This window comes from Coenobita brevimanus, chromosome 1, assembly GCF_032717465.1.
Source record: "Coenobita brevimanus isolate Jiangsu-jjx chromosome 1, ASM3271746v2, whole genome shotgun sequence".
NCBI lineage: Eukaryota > Metazoa > Arthropoda > Malacostraca > Decapoda > Coenobitidae > Coenobita > Coenobita brevimanus.
The window spans coordinates 70,129,909-70,142,964 of record NC_136954.1 but is presented as its reverse complement, the minus strand read 5'-3'; the positions used below and the strand labels follow the sequence as shown (position 1 = coordinate 70,142,964).

The following is a 13,056-nucleotide window of genomic DNA, read 5'->3' as shown; positions in this document are numbered from 1 at the left end:
CGGTCATTTTACCATAAGTTTCCATAAGAATTATGAGTTTTTTCGCGTTCGTGTGGCACGTACGCATATCATCAGAACAGGGTGACCAACCTTACCACATCCGGACGCTAACTTGCACCTGAAACTTTCAGACAGATGTTTCCTGATTAATCTGGGATATCAGTTCCTTTCTGAGTATGTTAATAAGGGTTTTTGATGGCTGAAAAAGTTTGTCGGGATGTCTGAAGGCGGGTATCCTGGGTATGTGGTTACTAGCTTGACAACTTTTTTGGTGACTGTGTTGGTAACCTTGCGTCCGTCTACGATCAGCTGTGATGGAACATCTTAGTTAAATGGCAAATAATCCCCAATCATCTGACCTAATGGCAGATTTAAGACGACGTTGCTGGAGATACTGGGTGCGGGGAGTAGGCGAGAGAGGACGGGAAGGAAGGAGGAAGAGGGAGAAGGCAGGAGGGAAAGGGTGAGAGTTGGCAACGGTCCCGGTGTGCAAGACGAAAATATATGCCAGTCGCTCGGCGGTCCTAAGCTCAGTACAACTTGTGGCTTGTGGTGGTGAGGGTCTCTGTGCTCAGCTCCCCCAGCCCCGCCTCCCACGTGTTACCCAGACACTTGAAGGGAAAAACAAAAGAAAGTGTTTGTCTGCCTGGAACCGTGGCCTGGTAGTGCAAGTGTTACCCCCGGATCACGTTTGGCTTTGTCGCATACGTGTTTTGTCAAAGTGTTTGGTGTTGAAAAGGCAGTTGCCCTCGTGTGATGGGTTAGAAAGTTGTGCCATCTGGGTTTTATCCTTAATCCAAGAGGTGGAAACAACTCTTGTGCCTCTCCGTAACCACGTCTAATTACTCCACAAATAACATATATCTGCACCGTATTAACCGAGCACAGCATATAATTTTCTTTTTTATTCCTGCATCGTTAGTTGGCGTAGAAAGTTATCCCACCTGGTTTAAATCCCAAATTCAGGTGAAAACAGGTGAAAACAGCTTATCTCCGTAACCAAGCTTAATCATTCCACTAGTTCTGTTTATCTATGCCGTGTTAACCGAGTACAGCATTTATATTTGCCTTTATTTTTGTCTATGACTTTGAAAGTAAAACCATCTGTGTTTAATCCCTAATCCAGGAGGTGATAACAGCATAAGTGTCTGTCCGTAATCAAGCCAAATCACTCCACTGGTTACATTTATCTGTATTTATTTTCCAAGTGGTCTTTTTTTTATTAATTTTACGTGGAAACGCGCACGCATGCACGCAGATCTGTTTGAGTGGCCTCATCGGAATATTTGTGGTGGGAGTGAAGTGCGGTGGAGTATTTTTGAATAATAATAAGGACTGCGGAAGCATACAATCATATATTCATCTGGATAACTACATGCAAACGGAATAAGGTAAGTTGCAGCTGTTTAAATTTGTTGTTTACGCTAAAAATTAGCCCATTCAAACGGTGACATTTCGCTGTTTAAATGTGTTGTATAGGAGTGACGTTTTATTTTGCAGTTTTATTATTTACACAAAACCCCCTCAGAACGGTAATATTTTTTCTGTTTAAATCTTATGTTTACGATTACGGTGAAGGTTATGTTTTATTTTGCATTTTTTTTGTTTTACCATCAAGAATCAAGTATGTTTCGTATTTTTCTCTGCAAGAAGGTGGGGTATGTTCTGGTGATTTTGCGGCCTTAATCTGTTATTTCCTCTAAATTAACCTCCTTTAGAACGGTGACAGTTTTGCCTTTATACTCTTGTTTACCATAGGGGTGACATTTTGCTGTTTTATTCAGTTTACGCTTCATTAGCCCCCTCAGAACGGTGAATTTTGGTTTATATATTTATTTTTTTTATAAGGGTGATGTAATTTAATTTTGCTGAGTAATTCTCTGGACATTAAAACATTCCGAACGGTGATGTATTTATATATTGATTTATTATTATTATTATTACTAATTATTATTATTATTATTATTATTATTATCATCATCATCATCATCATCATCATCATCATCATCATCATCATTATGGTTATTATTATTATTATCGTTAATTTGATATCAGACATTAAGCTTAATATAGACTTAATTAATTCCCTCACTGCAAGAAATGTCCACAGACCCGAACACAATAATCTGGAGGTAGTACGGTAAGATTAGCCCAAATCATCATCATCATCATCATTATCATCAGCAGAGAGAGAGAGAGAGAGGGAGAGAGAAAGAGAGAGAGAGAGAAAGGATTACCGTACGTAAAGTCTCTCAGCTCTTCATCTTATGAGAAATGCTGACTATGCTCTCATTTCTTGGCCCAAAATTGCTGTCTAACATCTTGAATGCCGGGTTGGAGCAGTAGATTAGCATTGGTAATTAGCTCTAATCACGAAGAGTTATGGAATGTAGAACCGAATCATTGTCTCCTAGTCGAGGCACATGAAATAATCTGCAAAAGCACAAAAAATCTGGGCCAAGTTTAAGGAGAGAAGAGTGTACAGGCAGACGATTTTATTTGCCGTAGGAGTTACCCTGTTGTCCGAGGGTTAGATCTTGGGCGGTATTTTCGTGCGGTTAGGAAGCTTACTAACTTCCTTACCTGTTTATTTCTGCCTCTGCTTCGTCACTACGGTATATTGTGTTATTCATGCAATCTATGTTGATGTTGAAGAGGTATGAGAAACAGCAAAGAGGATGTTAATGAGTAGTCTTGGAAAAAAAAAAAAAAATCGCCAAGGAAGAGGTGCTAGGGGGTCTCGTTACCCGACCAGAATACGAGCTTTTATGTCGTTGAAATCCCAGACGCTTTTGTTCATCTGAGAAGTTGCTTTTCGCCATCCGGGTATTAATTATTCTCTCAGTTCAGACTTTTTTTTTTTTTCTTAATCATGCTAATGTTGCTTTATTTCAAAGTTAATTGCCCTCCAGACGATTTTATTCAGCTTGGTGATCTTGTGCCATTTAAACCCTATTCTTGTTATCCTTCCACGATTTTGTTGATCTTTTTGATCTTGCGTCGTTTAAAGGTCACAGTGGCGATCTTCAAACGATTTTATTCAGCTTTAGATAGATGTAGTAGTAGTAGTAGTTCAACTCCTATCTATCTGGACTTGAACCCAGTGGAATGTATGCTTAAGTTTCCCCTCTTCTTCAGTCCAGCATCCACCTCTTGGGGGATAGAAGAGGAACGTTTGTATAGGCAGAGAAGCCGCCCAGTTATATCAGTGCCATCACACGAAGGCGTCCTTTTCCAGCACCGACCCTTTGTAGTGAAGGGGTTAATGAAGGCGAACACCAAGCGATTTTATGTAGATATTACTGTTTACTCTCTTCACCTTAATCTGGCCCAGATTTTCGTCCTTTCTATGGCGTACTGTATTTCACGTACCATAGGTCAGTGGAGAAGAAAATAGTATGGTTTTGCATCTTTTTCACAACATTTATTCGTGACCAGCATCATATTTTAGTGATACCAGTACCGTAAACAATTCATTGCGGTTATTGAGCACCTGTTGTATACCGTCCGTGAGTTATATATTTAAAATGGCAGTGATCATAAGTGAATAATTAGTGGTAAGCTGTGCGATTTAGTACGGTAATTTATCGCTTTTGAAATAATTAACGGAAAATTATTCATTCATTCATTTTTCGTTCATTGCCAGACGCCATGTATCCCAAACGGGGTGATCAAGGCTTAGAGTTAATTGTTTTACAGGGAGGGGCACTAATCCTCCACCAACCCCACTTGACACGATTTTTTTAACCACCACTCCGATGTAACAATGTAATACCAGGTGGTTCATATATAACGCTCCTTCATGCCTCGTGTGTTGCGGGGACGGCTCAGCGTTATTTGTCTTGCAGTTATTCATTTCCTATTCCCGCTGCCACTCCCACACCCACACCAGCAGACTGATCCGTCCCTAGAACACATTAGATAGGGCCTACCTCTAGGTGAGTTTCTAGTGGAGCGCGCTGTTTACAGACGAGCTCGCACCGGTATTCTGTTACTGCTGTCAGTTGAATTATGTTATTCGTCTTTCGAGAGACTTGTCAGGCTGAAGGAGCTAGAGGTTACCTTTATTAACCGTTTCACAACTAGATACCTGTCCCAAGATGAGTGAAATCGTCCAGTGAAGGCAAGAATGAAAGTGCGTCATCGTATTGAAGGGGTTGATGCAATTAGCCACTTGTGAGCTATCGGCAACAAGGAAGTTGAAAATATCGACATTGAGAATTGTTGTGGTATCAGCATTGATTACGTTTAAACCAGAAAAACGTGAAAATACCCTTGACATTTTATCGAGTAGGTACAGTGTTATGCGTCCAGTTTGCCTTAAGACAGCGCGATATGGCGGACGGTCCATCTCTTCACAGTGTTTGAGGAATTTCTTATTTTCCTTGTTTACAAGTTGGATGTTAGATTCAAACTAGCCTAAGACCGGGAGATTTCATTCCGGTGAGGGAATTTTTAGAAGGCAAAGATAAACTATCGAGTACCACAGTCATTTCATTGCTTCCGGTACACATAATCTCTCTGTCTCTCTTTTTCATACGGAGCTACAGCAAGAGATTAACACAGGAACATAGTGCCAATCACAAAGACCTATGGAAAGGATGTAGAGCCGTCATATGTACAGTATTGCCTTATTCTGCCAGCGAGCTACCGTACGGGGAAATACCCTAAACTGCAGAAGGCCGAAAATCGTCGTCAAGGTGGTAATAATTATAGGAATTTCTCTAACACGAGATATTACCGGGTAGCTCCACAGCCCAGACTACCGGTGTAATGGTGCCACCACTTGAAGGCCTCCCTATCCAGCATTACGTTATTGTACTGAAGGGGTTAAGCATACCTTATCACCACCACCACCACCACTCTTCCTTCACCAGTCATCATCATCATCATCATCATCATCACCCTGTTCCTCCAACTAATGATGTATTCAGATAACACACTAGCAACAATGAATGTCGGTAGAAGTTATGTACGGAGTTTAACTATAATTTTACACCAATTAGCCTACCTACATAACCCATATATTAATTGGTAATTGAGTGGGTATATAAGACAGTGCGCATTAAATGAAATACTGTACTGGAGTAATAAATGCCCGGAAACGATAAATAAATGAGAACGGAAATTTATATACGGCATATAAATTAATGAGAGCGGGAATATATATACTCCGGTGTATATAGAATCATCATCATCATTATCAGTCATCTTTTTAACTTTGCCAAAAATTGCCATCTTAGCCCTGAATGCTGAGCTGAATCAGTGTAATATCCCTAGAATATGGTGCTGTTCTCGCTGTGCTACCGTATGGGGAAGATTTTAACACATCTGTCTTACGCTAAATAATCATCAAAGGGGGAAAAATCTGGGGCAAGTTAAGGTGAAAGGACCCTATAATGGAACGGTGTTACGCGGTTAGGAAGCTGACTGACGATTTCCATGACACCTCTTCCTTAGATTATTTATGTGTCTGCTACGGTACGTTAATACGTTAGTATGAATTGAAGAGGTATTATGAGAGAGTGGGGTGTGAGCTGGAGAAAGGGCAGCCTGATGGCGGAGCACAGGATGACATGTAAGTGACGGGGCCACCCTTTTGGAGATTAAGGCCTCTGGCTATAGACGGATCATATATGGTCCATACCATGTACAGCTTATGTTGATATAAAGGTGTACGGTATAATTAGTACCGGTACCGGTATGTATAGCCTGCAACAGAATATCAAGAGGTGATACGCAGAGTAATTCATTTTTTAGGAAGGTATATTAGAAAACCTCCCAATGCTGACAATAACATGAGCCCAAGGATGCCTTTGCACTTTATTCTTGCCGTCTCCTGACCAGTTTATGGTGTGAAATTCCCGCCCTCACCAGTAAGCATGTGGTGTGGATGTGGACTTAGATACAGCGCTGTTACACTCCATCAGTGCGAGGGGCCATTTACAGGTTAAGTAAACCTGTCTGGTAGCAGCAAGAATAAACAAAACAAAATCAGTGGGTTACGATTTGGTATGCTGATTACAAAACTTATGACATCAGTTGGGCGTGTGCGAGAAGAGACCTCCCGCTGTGACGGAAATTATGTGAAAGTTACTTCCAAACACGGTATAATAAACACATTTGACATCCTCCCCTATTGTGTTCCGTCTTTCCCCCGCTCACCTCTTGTAAGCACTTTACTCTTGTCATTTACAGAGAGACCCGGTAGTTTAAATCATAGGCGCTGTGTCCTCTTGCTCTTTTCACCTTAATTTCGTTCTCCTGCTCTTTCCACCTTAACCTGGACCTGATTTTCGTCCTTTTGGAGCTAATTTCACGTACCGTACCTCAGTGGCAGAAAAAGGCTACATACTTGCGGCTGTGCATCATTTCCATATCACCGTTCATGACTATAGTTGGCCCAGATTTTCGTCCTTGTAGGTACAGCTTGCATCACGTAGCTACATGGCAGAAACGACAATCCTATGTCTCGGCATCATTTCCATAGTACTGTTTATGGCTGGCATTGTAATACAGTGTTAATCTATGGATGCGACTCATTATTCAAAATGGAGATGTGGTAATTTTAGGCCAAGTTAGAGTAAAATGAGTAACGTTGGGTAACGGTAATTAATTTTGGTTTTTGTGACTGGTTTAACCTCTGAACTCGTTAATCCTTGAGGAAGAACGAGGGGGGGGGCAGACACTAATTAGCCTACAGGTGGGCCATATATATAGCCTCTCTCTCTCTCTCTCTCTCTCTCTCTCTCTCCCTTTTCTTTCTTTCTTTTCCTTATTCGTATACTTCCAATAACTCGAGTTGATGTCAACTTTTATGTCATTTGGGGGTAAGTTAACCTATCATTTTTTTTCTTTATGGAGAAAATCTTAGGGACGTCTGTTCATTTGCTTCCTTCTTTTTCATTAAAAACGAAAAATTATAACGGAAGTACGGGAGCAGATGCAATTTACACCTCCAATATCGTGACACCTCTATTTTTGTGTGGCTTTACGGCTAGACTATTTTATTAATGTATTCAGATGGTACTCTTATATATGGGGGTAAGAGGGAATTTGGGATTATAATAGTTGATGAAGTAGTTATTGAAGTTAGGATTCTGAGGACCTGAATGGTGAGAGAATGGGTGTGTGGCCCATTCAGTTGGACAGATATTGGATGGTCTCCCCCCCCACCTCCACCCTTTCCACCCCCTGTCTATCAGTGGGCGTGATCTTTGCCCAGCCAGGGATGGGAAATGAGGCAGAGGATAGAAGGATGATGATTGTGGTGGTCGTGGTGGTTGTGACTGAAGTAATAGCAACTCCGTGTGTGTGTGTGTGTGTGTGTGTGTGTGTGTGTGTGTGTGTGTGTGTGTGTGTGTGTGTGTGTGTGTGTGTGTGAATCCCCCGTATGTGCTGATAAAGGATAAGATAGCAGTGTACGTTCATAAACGGTCGGTATTTTTAGCGGGCACATGTAGGCTACACACGCCGGCCATTTTGATCACAGTTATTATTATTATTATTATTATTATTGTATTGACATGGTGATAATTTCTGATTTATTCTCTCTCTCTCTCTCTCTCTCTCTCTCTCTCTCTCTCTCTCTCCCCAGTTATAGCCACGTTGCTTTACGACAGAGAAGTTTCGTAACACATCTTTCATAGCAATTTATTCAGCATATTATACCCAAATAGCATCTTGTATGTTACTGATGCAAACGTCGAAATTACAACGATGTAAATAGCGTTCAAGAGAACATTGGTAAAATATACGGAATAATTCACTGAGAGAGGTGTTACGAAACTTACGATTTTTACTTGAAATTCGACCTTATAAGCCAGCCTCCTAATTGTGAGAGAGAGAGAGAGAGAGAGAGAGAGAGAGAGAGAGAGAGAGAGAGAGAGAGAGCGGTACCCATAGAAGGCAAGTGGCTTTTCCTAATATAGGCCTAAGCAGTCATTTATCAGTAGGCAGATTAGTACTGGTATGCCTAAGGGGTCCGTTGGCCAGGAAGTATTATTACCATAGGCCTATGCAAGAGTAGCTTAGGTTATGTAAGAGTGGATTAGATTTAGCGTTATAGTAGTTGGGTTAGGTTTAGTGTTAGAGAAGAGTGTTTTAGGTTTAGTGTTAGATTAGAGAAGATTGGGTTAGGTTTAGTGTTAGATTAGAGAAGATTGGATTAGGTTTAGTGTTAGATTAGAGAAGATTGGGTTAGGTTTAGTGTTAGATTAGAGAAGATTTGGTTAGGTTTAGTGTTAGATTAGAGAAGAATGGGTTAGAGTTAGTGTTAGATTAGAGAAGATTGGGTTAGGTTTAGTGTTAGAGAAGAGTGGGTTAGGTTTAGTGTTAGAGAAGAGTGGCTTAGGTTTAGTGTTAGAGAAGAGTGGCTTAGGTTTAGTATTAGATTAGGCAAGACCGAGTTAGGTTTAGTGCTAGGTTAGGTAAGATCGGGTTAGGTTTAGTGTCAAGTTAGGTGAGTTTGGTTTAGGTTAACATATACGTGAGTTAAGCTTGGGTCTGCAGTGAACGTGTGTAACTAATTAGCGTGTTAAGACTTTAGGACAGATAATGAGCTTACCGCGTATTGTTCTGTGGTGTGGTGTGGTGTGGTATGTGGTGAACTGTAGAGAGTGATAAACGATGTGAAGTGCGGTGTGATGTGATATGTTATGCTGGATGTATAGCGTGGTTTGTGGAGTGAGGTGCTGTGCGGTGTGTGCCGTTGTGGTTTGTGGTGATATGTGCTGTGGTGTGGTGTGGTACCGGTAGGCCTATTCATCTCCTCATCTGGGTCACATTCCCCCAACCACTGTTGATCTCCGTCACCCATTTTAAACCTAATTCACACCCTGAACTGTTTTCCTCTCGTAGCCTAGCTAGTTTGTTTGAGTAGTCCGTGCTTGGAATTTACGGTAGGTATTTATAGGGTATAGGCTGCCGAAATCTGCTGCTGCGTTTATAATTAGTTTTGGCCCTAATGTGTGTGTGTGTGTGTGTGTGTGTGTGTGTGTGTGTGTGTGTGTGTTTATAATCCTTTGTCTGAAATTTTATAATGTAGTTTTTTTGTTAATGCATTTTAAGTGGAAATTAATAAGCCTGTCATTCTACTTGTACTCTACATTTTTAGTGTCACGCAAAAAATGACCAGGCTTCCATAGAGAGAGGGGGGAGAGGTTACAGAATGTGACATAGCGTAATACTGTACCCAACAACGAAACAAAATGGCGGTAGCTGTCCCCCCCTCTTCTCACACACACACATAAGATGTTGTCGCCTCCAGAGTTCTCCAAATCAAGTCCGTTGACACATATAAACAAACCGCAACCGCAGTCTCACGACATTTAGCGCACACGCACCCCCCCGCCTCCCTCCCACACGCAGACATACAGGGAGAGATTGTAAATGAAGTCTTTCCACTCAGTGCTATCATCAGCAAGGTCCATCTTCTCAGGTTATTCTTATCCTTCCTTTACCCACCGTCCATGTCCACTTATCACCTATTCCACCCACTTTTTTTTTTGGTCATTCTACCCACATTCTCCTCTCATTCTACTCACTTTTTTTTCCCATGTCACCCTCTTTTTCTTTCTCTCTCTCTCTCCCATTCCACCCACATTTCTCCAATTCCACCCACTTTTCTTTCTTTCCACTCACTTTTTCTCCCAGTCCACCCACTTTTCTCTCATTCTACTCAGCCCCCCATTGAACATTCTCTGTCGAGAAGCCGCCGATGCAGCGTCAAAGTAATTTTTCGTGTGACGGCACTGCCTGATTACGCATACATGGCCCTCGCTTCTTAGGCTATATACTGATGGATTACTATGGCTGCCATATTGGATTTTACGAATCATTTGCGTTAGTCAAGATTACGGAGTCTGCCTAGTAGTAGTCGTAGTACTACGATAGTAGTAGTAGCCGTTATCATTCTTGTAGCGGTACTGTAACACCAGTAATGTTTGAAAATTATAGTAACAGCTCAAAGAATAACAACAAATAACAAACGCTTAATATCAGAGAACTTAAATAAAAATAACTACAAAATAACAACGCAGGTTGTGACTGTGGCGCAAGAGTTAGTGACTATAGAAAAAAAGTTGTTACAGGATGGCGCAAGACTTAGTAACTACAGAAAAAAAATGGTTGTGACGGAGTGGCGCAAGAGTTAGTGATTACAGTAGTGCTAGTATATATTTAATGACATGCCTCGGGGCGGTAGGGGACTTTCTAAATGGTATAGTGGTGAGTCAGTGGAAAGAGAGAGAGAGAGAGAGAGAGAGAAGGGGGGAACTTGCGTAGGCTAGGGAAATGACATAGGCCACGGTGAAAGTGACTGGGAGGGAGACAGTTTGGAAGATTGCAGGAAAACCACACGGCTTCATAAAAACGAGAGAGTAAACGTTAGCACTAAAAAATACAAGTGACGTTCAGTAAAGTCCGGTAATGTGACATTGGGTAAAAATAGAGAGAGAGAGAGAGAGAGAGAGAGAGAGAGAGAGAGCATAAGTTCAGTAACGTCAGCATAAAGTGAAAACATTTGTAGGGTGTTGGGACTTTCACCTCCCTAACCGTAACTCCTACACTGCCCGCATTATTTTGTCGGGTTTTCCTCCAGCTGTTTGAATTTAAATAACTCTAAGCAGTGATAAGAATTAGGGAAGTGAGCATGGTGGTAAAAAAGTCGCTGCATGATAGTACTGTGATACCAACTATAACGTATGGAAGTGAAGCTTGGACTTTGTTGGAAACACTCGAGTGAGAGCAGTGGAAATGAATTACCGGGTATTTGAGAGGAGCATGTGGAGTTACATGGAGAGACAGACTGACAATTGAGGAAGTGAAGGAGCGTTGTGGTGTGGATCTGGATGTGATAGAAAGCGTTAGGAGAAATACACTGAGAGGATTTGGCCATGTGGAGAGGATGGAGAGCGAGAGACTAACGAAGAGAGTGTATTTGAATGGGGTGGAAGGGGAGAGGGAGAGGAAGGATGAGATGGAGGGATGGAATTGAGAGTTACAATATATGAGGGAAGGGGGTGTGAGCTGGGGATAGGGCAGTAAAATGGCGGGGAACCAGGTGACATGGAGGCGATTTGTTTGTGGTCACCCCATATGGGATTGAGGCATCTGGCAACGGACAGAAGTATCTTTAAGGAGGTTACCGCATTACTGCTGCTACTACTACAGCTACTACTACTACTCCTACTACTTCTACTGCTACTACCACTACTACTACTACTACTATTACTACTACTACTACCGTACTACTACTACTACTACTAATACCGGTAGTAATAATACCACCACCACCACCGGTACTACTATTACTATATTTCATGTGTTCTTAGCTGCGTCAGTATTTGATTCATTATAAACTGCGGTATATACCGTACTGTAAGCTAAGGCACTGTACTGCATCCTACAAAGCCTATGGCAACATGGCTTAGGCCGTGCAGGTAGGCTAATTAACTTTGCATACCTGTTTTTCCCGTAAAATTTACCTTAGAAAATATAAGACTAAATAAATAAATCATTATCATCATCATCATCATCTAGACCTTTCCCACCCCAAAATAGGGTGAGATAAGTAGTAACAAATAAGTACTACCAGATAGATAGATGAATGAATAAAATCGCGTCATGGTATTGAAGGAATTAAAAAGCCATGAGATCTAACACAGGTTGTCTAGACACTAACCTAACTTCACCGTGGCTGACTTGACCAACATCACAAGTCATCGTTACTTCAGTTCCTCTCGCTGTGACCTTGGCCTCTATTCTTGTACATCTCTCCGTACCAGTTTATCTTTTTATCTGGTGCATAATAATAGTCTTGTATTTGATGAAGTCTGAATCGATGGTCGAAACGTAAAAATAACATACAAGGCTTTCAGTCACCTCACACCAGTTTGGTTTTGTATGTGGTACCGTACGCTAATATGTTCCTGTAAATATCAATGCAGTCTATGGTCTTATAAGATGGTATTAAAATTAAAATATAAGAGTAATAAGTCTTAATGTATACTCGGAAACCTTCAGTGTTGGCGAGAATGCTTGCTTTATGCGATATGTTAGCAAGGCAAGATGGCATTTGCTTAAAAAAAATTATATAGCCTATTTATGGGAGGAAGAAGGAACCAAAGACAAGAAGCTCGAAAGAATTACCTCCAGTAAATAAATAATAGATAAGGGGAAGAGAATCAGAGTTAACCCAGTGAGCCTAAGTATGTTATATATATTTTTTTTCTTTTTCTTTTTATTATTAGCCTATTATTATTATTATTTTTTTAACGAAAGCACTGGCGCACCTACAAGGGCGGGAGGAGGCATACTCTTGACAGCCATTTGCAAGTTAGGATTATTTAATGCGTCATGGGACAGCGGTGGGGCTCTCCTGAAGAGATCTTGGCCCCATCACACCCCCCCCATTTGTATTCTGGCTACACCACTGCTGCTACAAGACGATTCTAATCTGATTAGGAAACCACCATCGAAGTACAGGGGTTAATTGAGATTTTATAGCTACTTGAGCGCGGAAAGTTTGTCCTAAGCTGAGTAAACCTTCAGGAAGCAGCTATCTAGAAAGCACACACACACACACACACACACACACACACACACACACACACACACACACACACACACACACACACACAGTCTCTCTCTCTCTCATTATCAGAACCATCATTGTGTAAAAATCGCGTATTCATGTAATTGCGAACTCCGGACCTGGATGTAAACAAGTCAAGTAGCGATTTCGGGATGTGTCATTGATTCGGGTCTATTGTTATTTATTTTCTCCTTTTTTTTTCGCATCTGTGGATTTTATGCTGAATGTGCCTGTTCAGTTATTTGTTTTCTTTTTAGCCATAGTTGTTTAAGTCTTGTTTTTCTAACCGTTATTTTTTCCGCGCCTTGTAAACAAAGTACTGGAGATTCCGGCCCCTCGCACCTTCGGCATCCGCAACCAGAATCCATCGTTAAATTGGTTTATTTTTATACAGACCGCGTCCAGCAGACCACATCCGGGATCAAACGGTCGAAGCGCGGGGGGAGGGGGGATTTATTGCT

At 41.4% G+C, this 13,056-nt stretch overlaps 1 protein-coding gene across 1 annotated transcript in view; it reads left to right on the top strand.

Annotated features, from left to right (window-relative positions):
* The first annotated feature begins 603 nt into the window (after positions 1–603).
* The window catches only part of LOC145391089 (receptor-type guanylate cyclase Gyc76C-like), a 152,266-nt gene continuing 139,813 nt past the window's right edge, over positions 604–13,056 (top strand). Inside the window, exon 1 of the mRNA XM_080265812.1 lies at positions 604–1,391. The gene's annotated coding sequence lies outside the window, so the exon portion shown is untranslated. The remainder of the gene's footprint in view (positions 1,392–13,056) is intronic.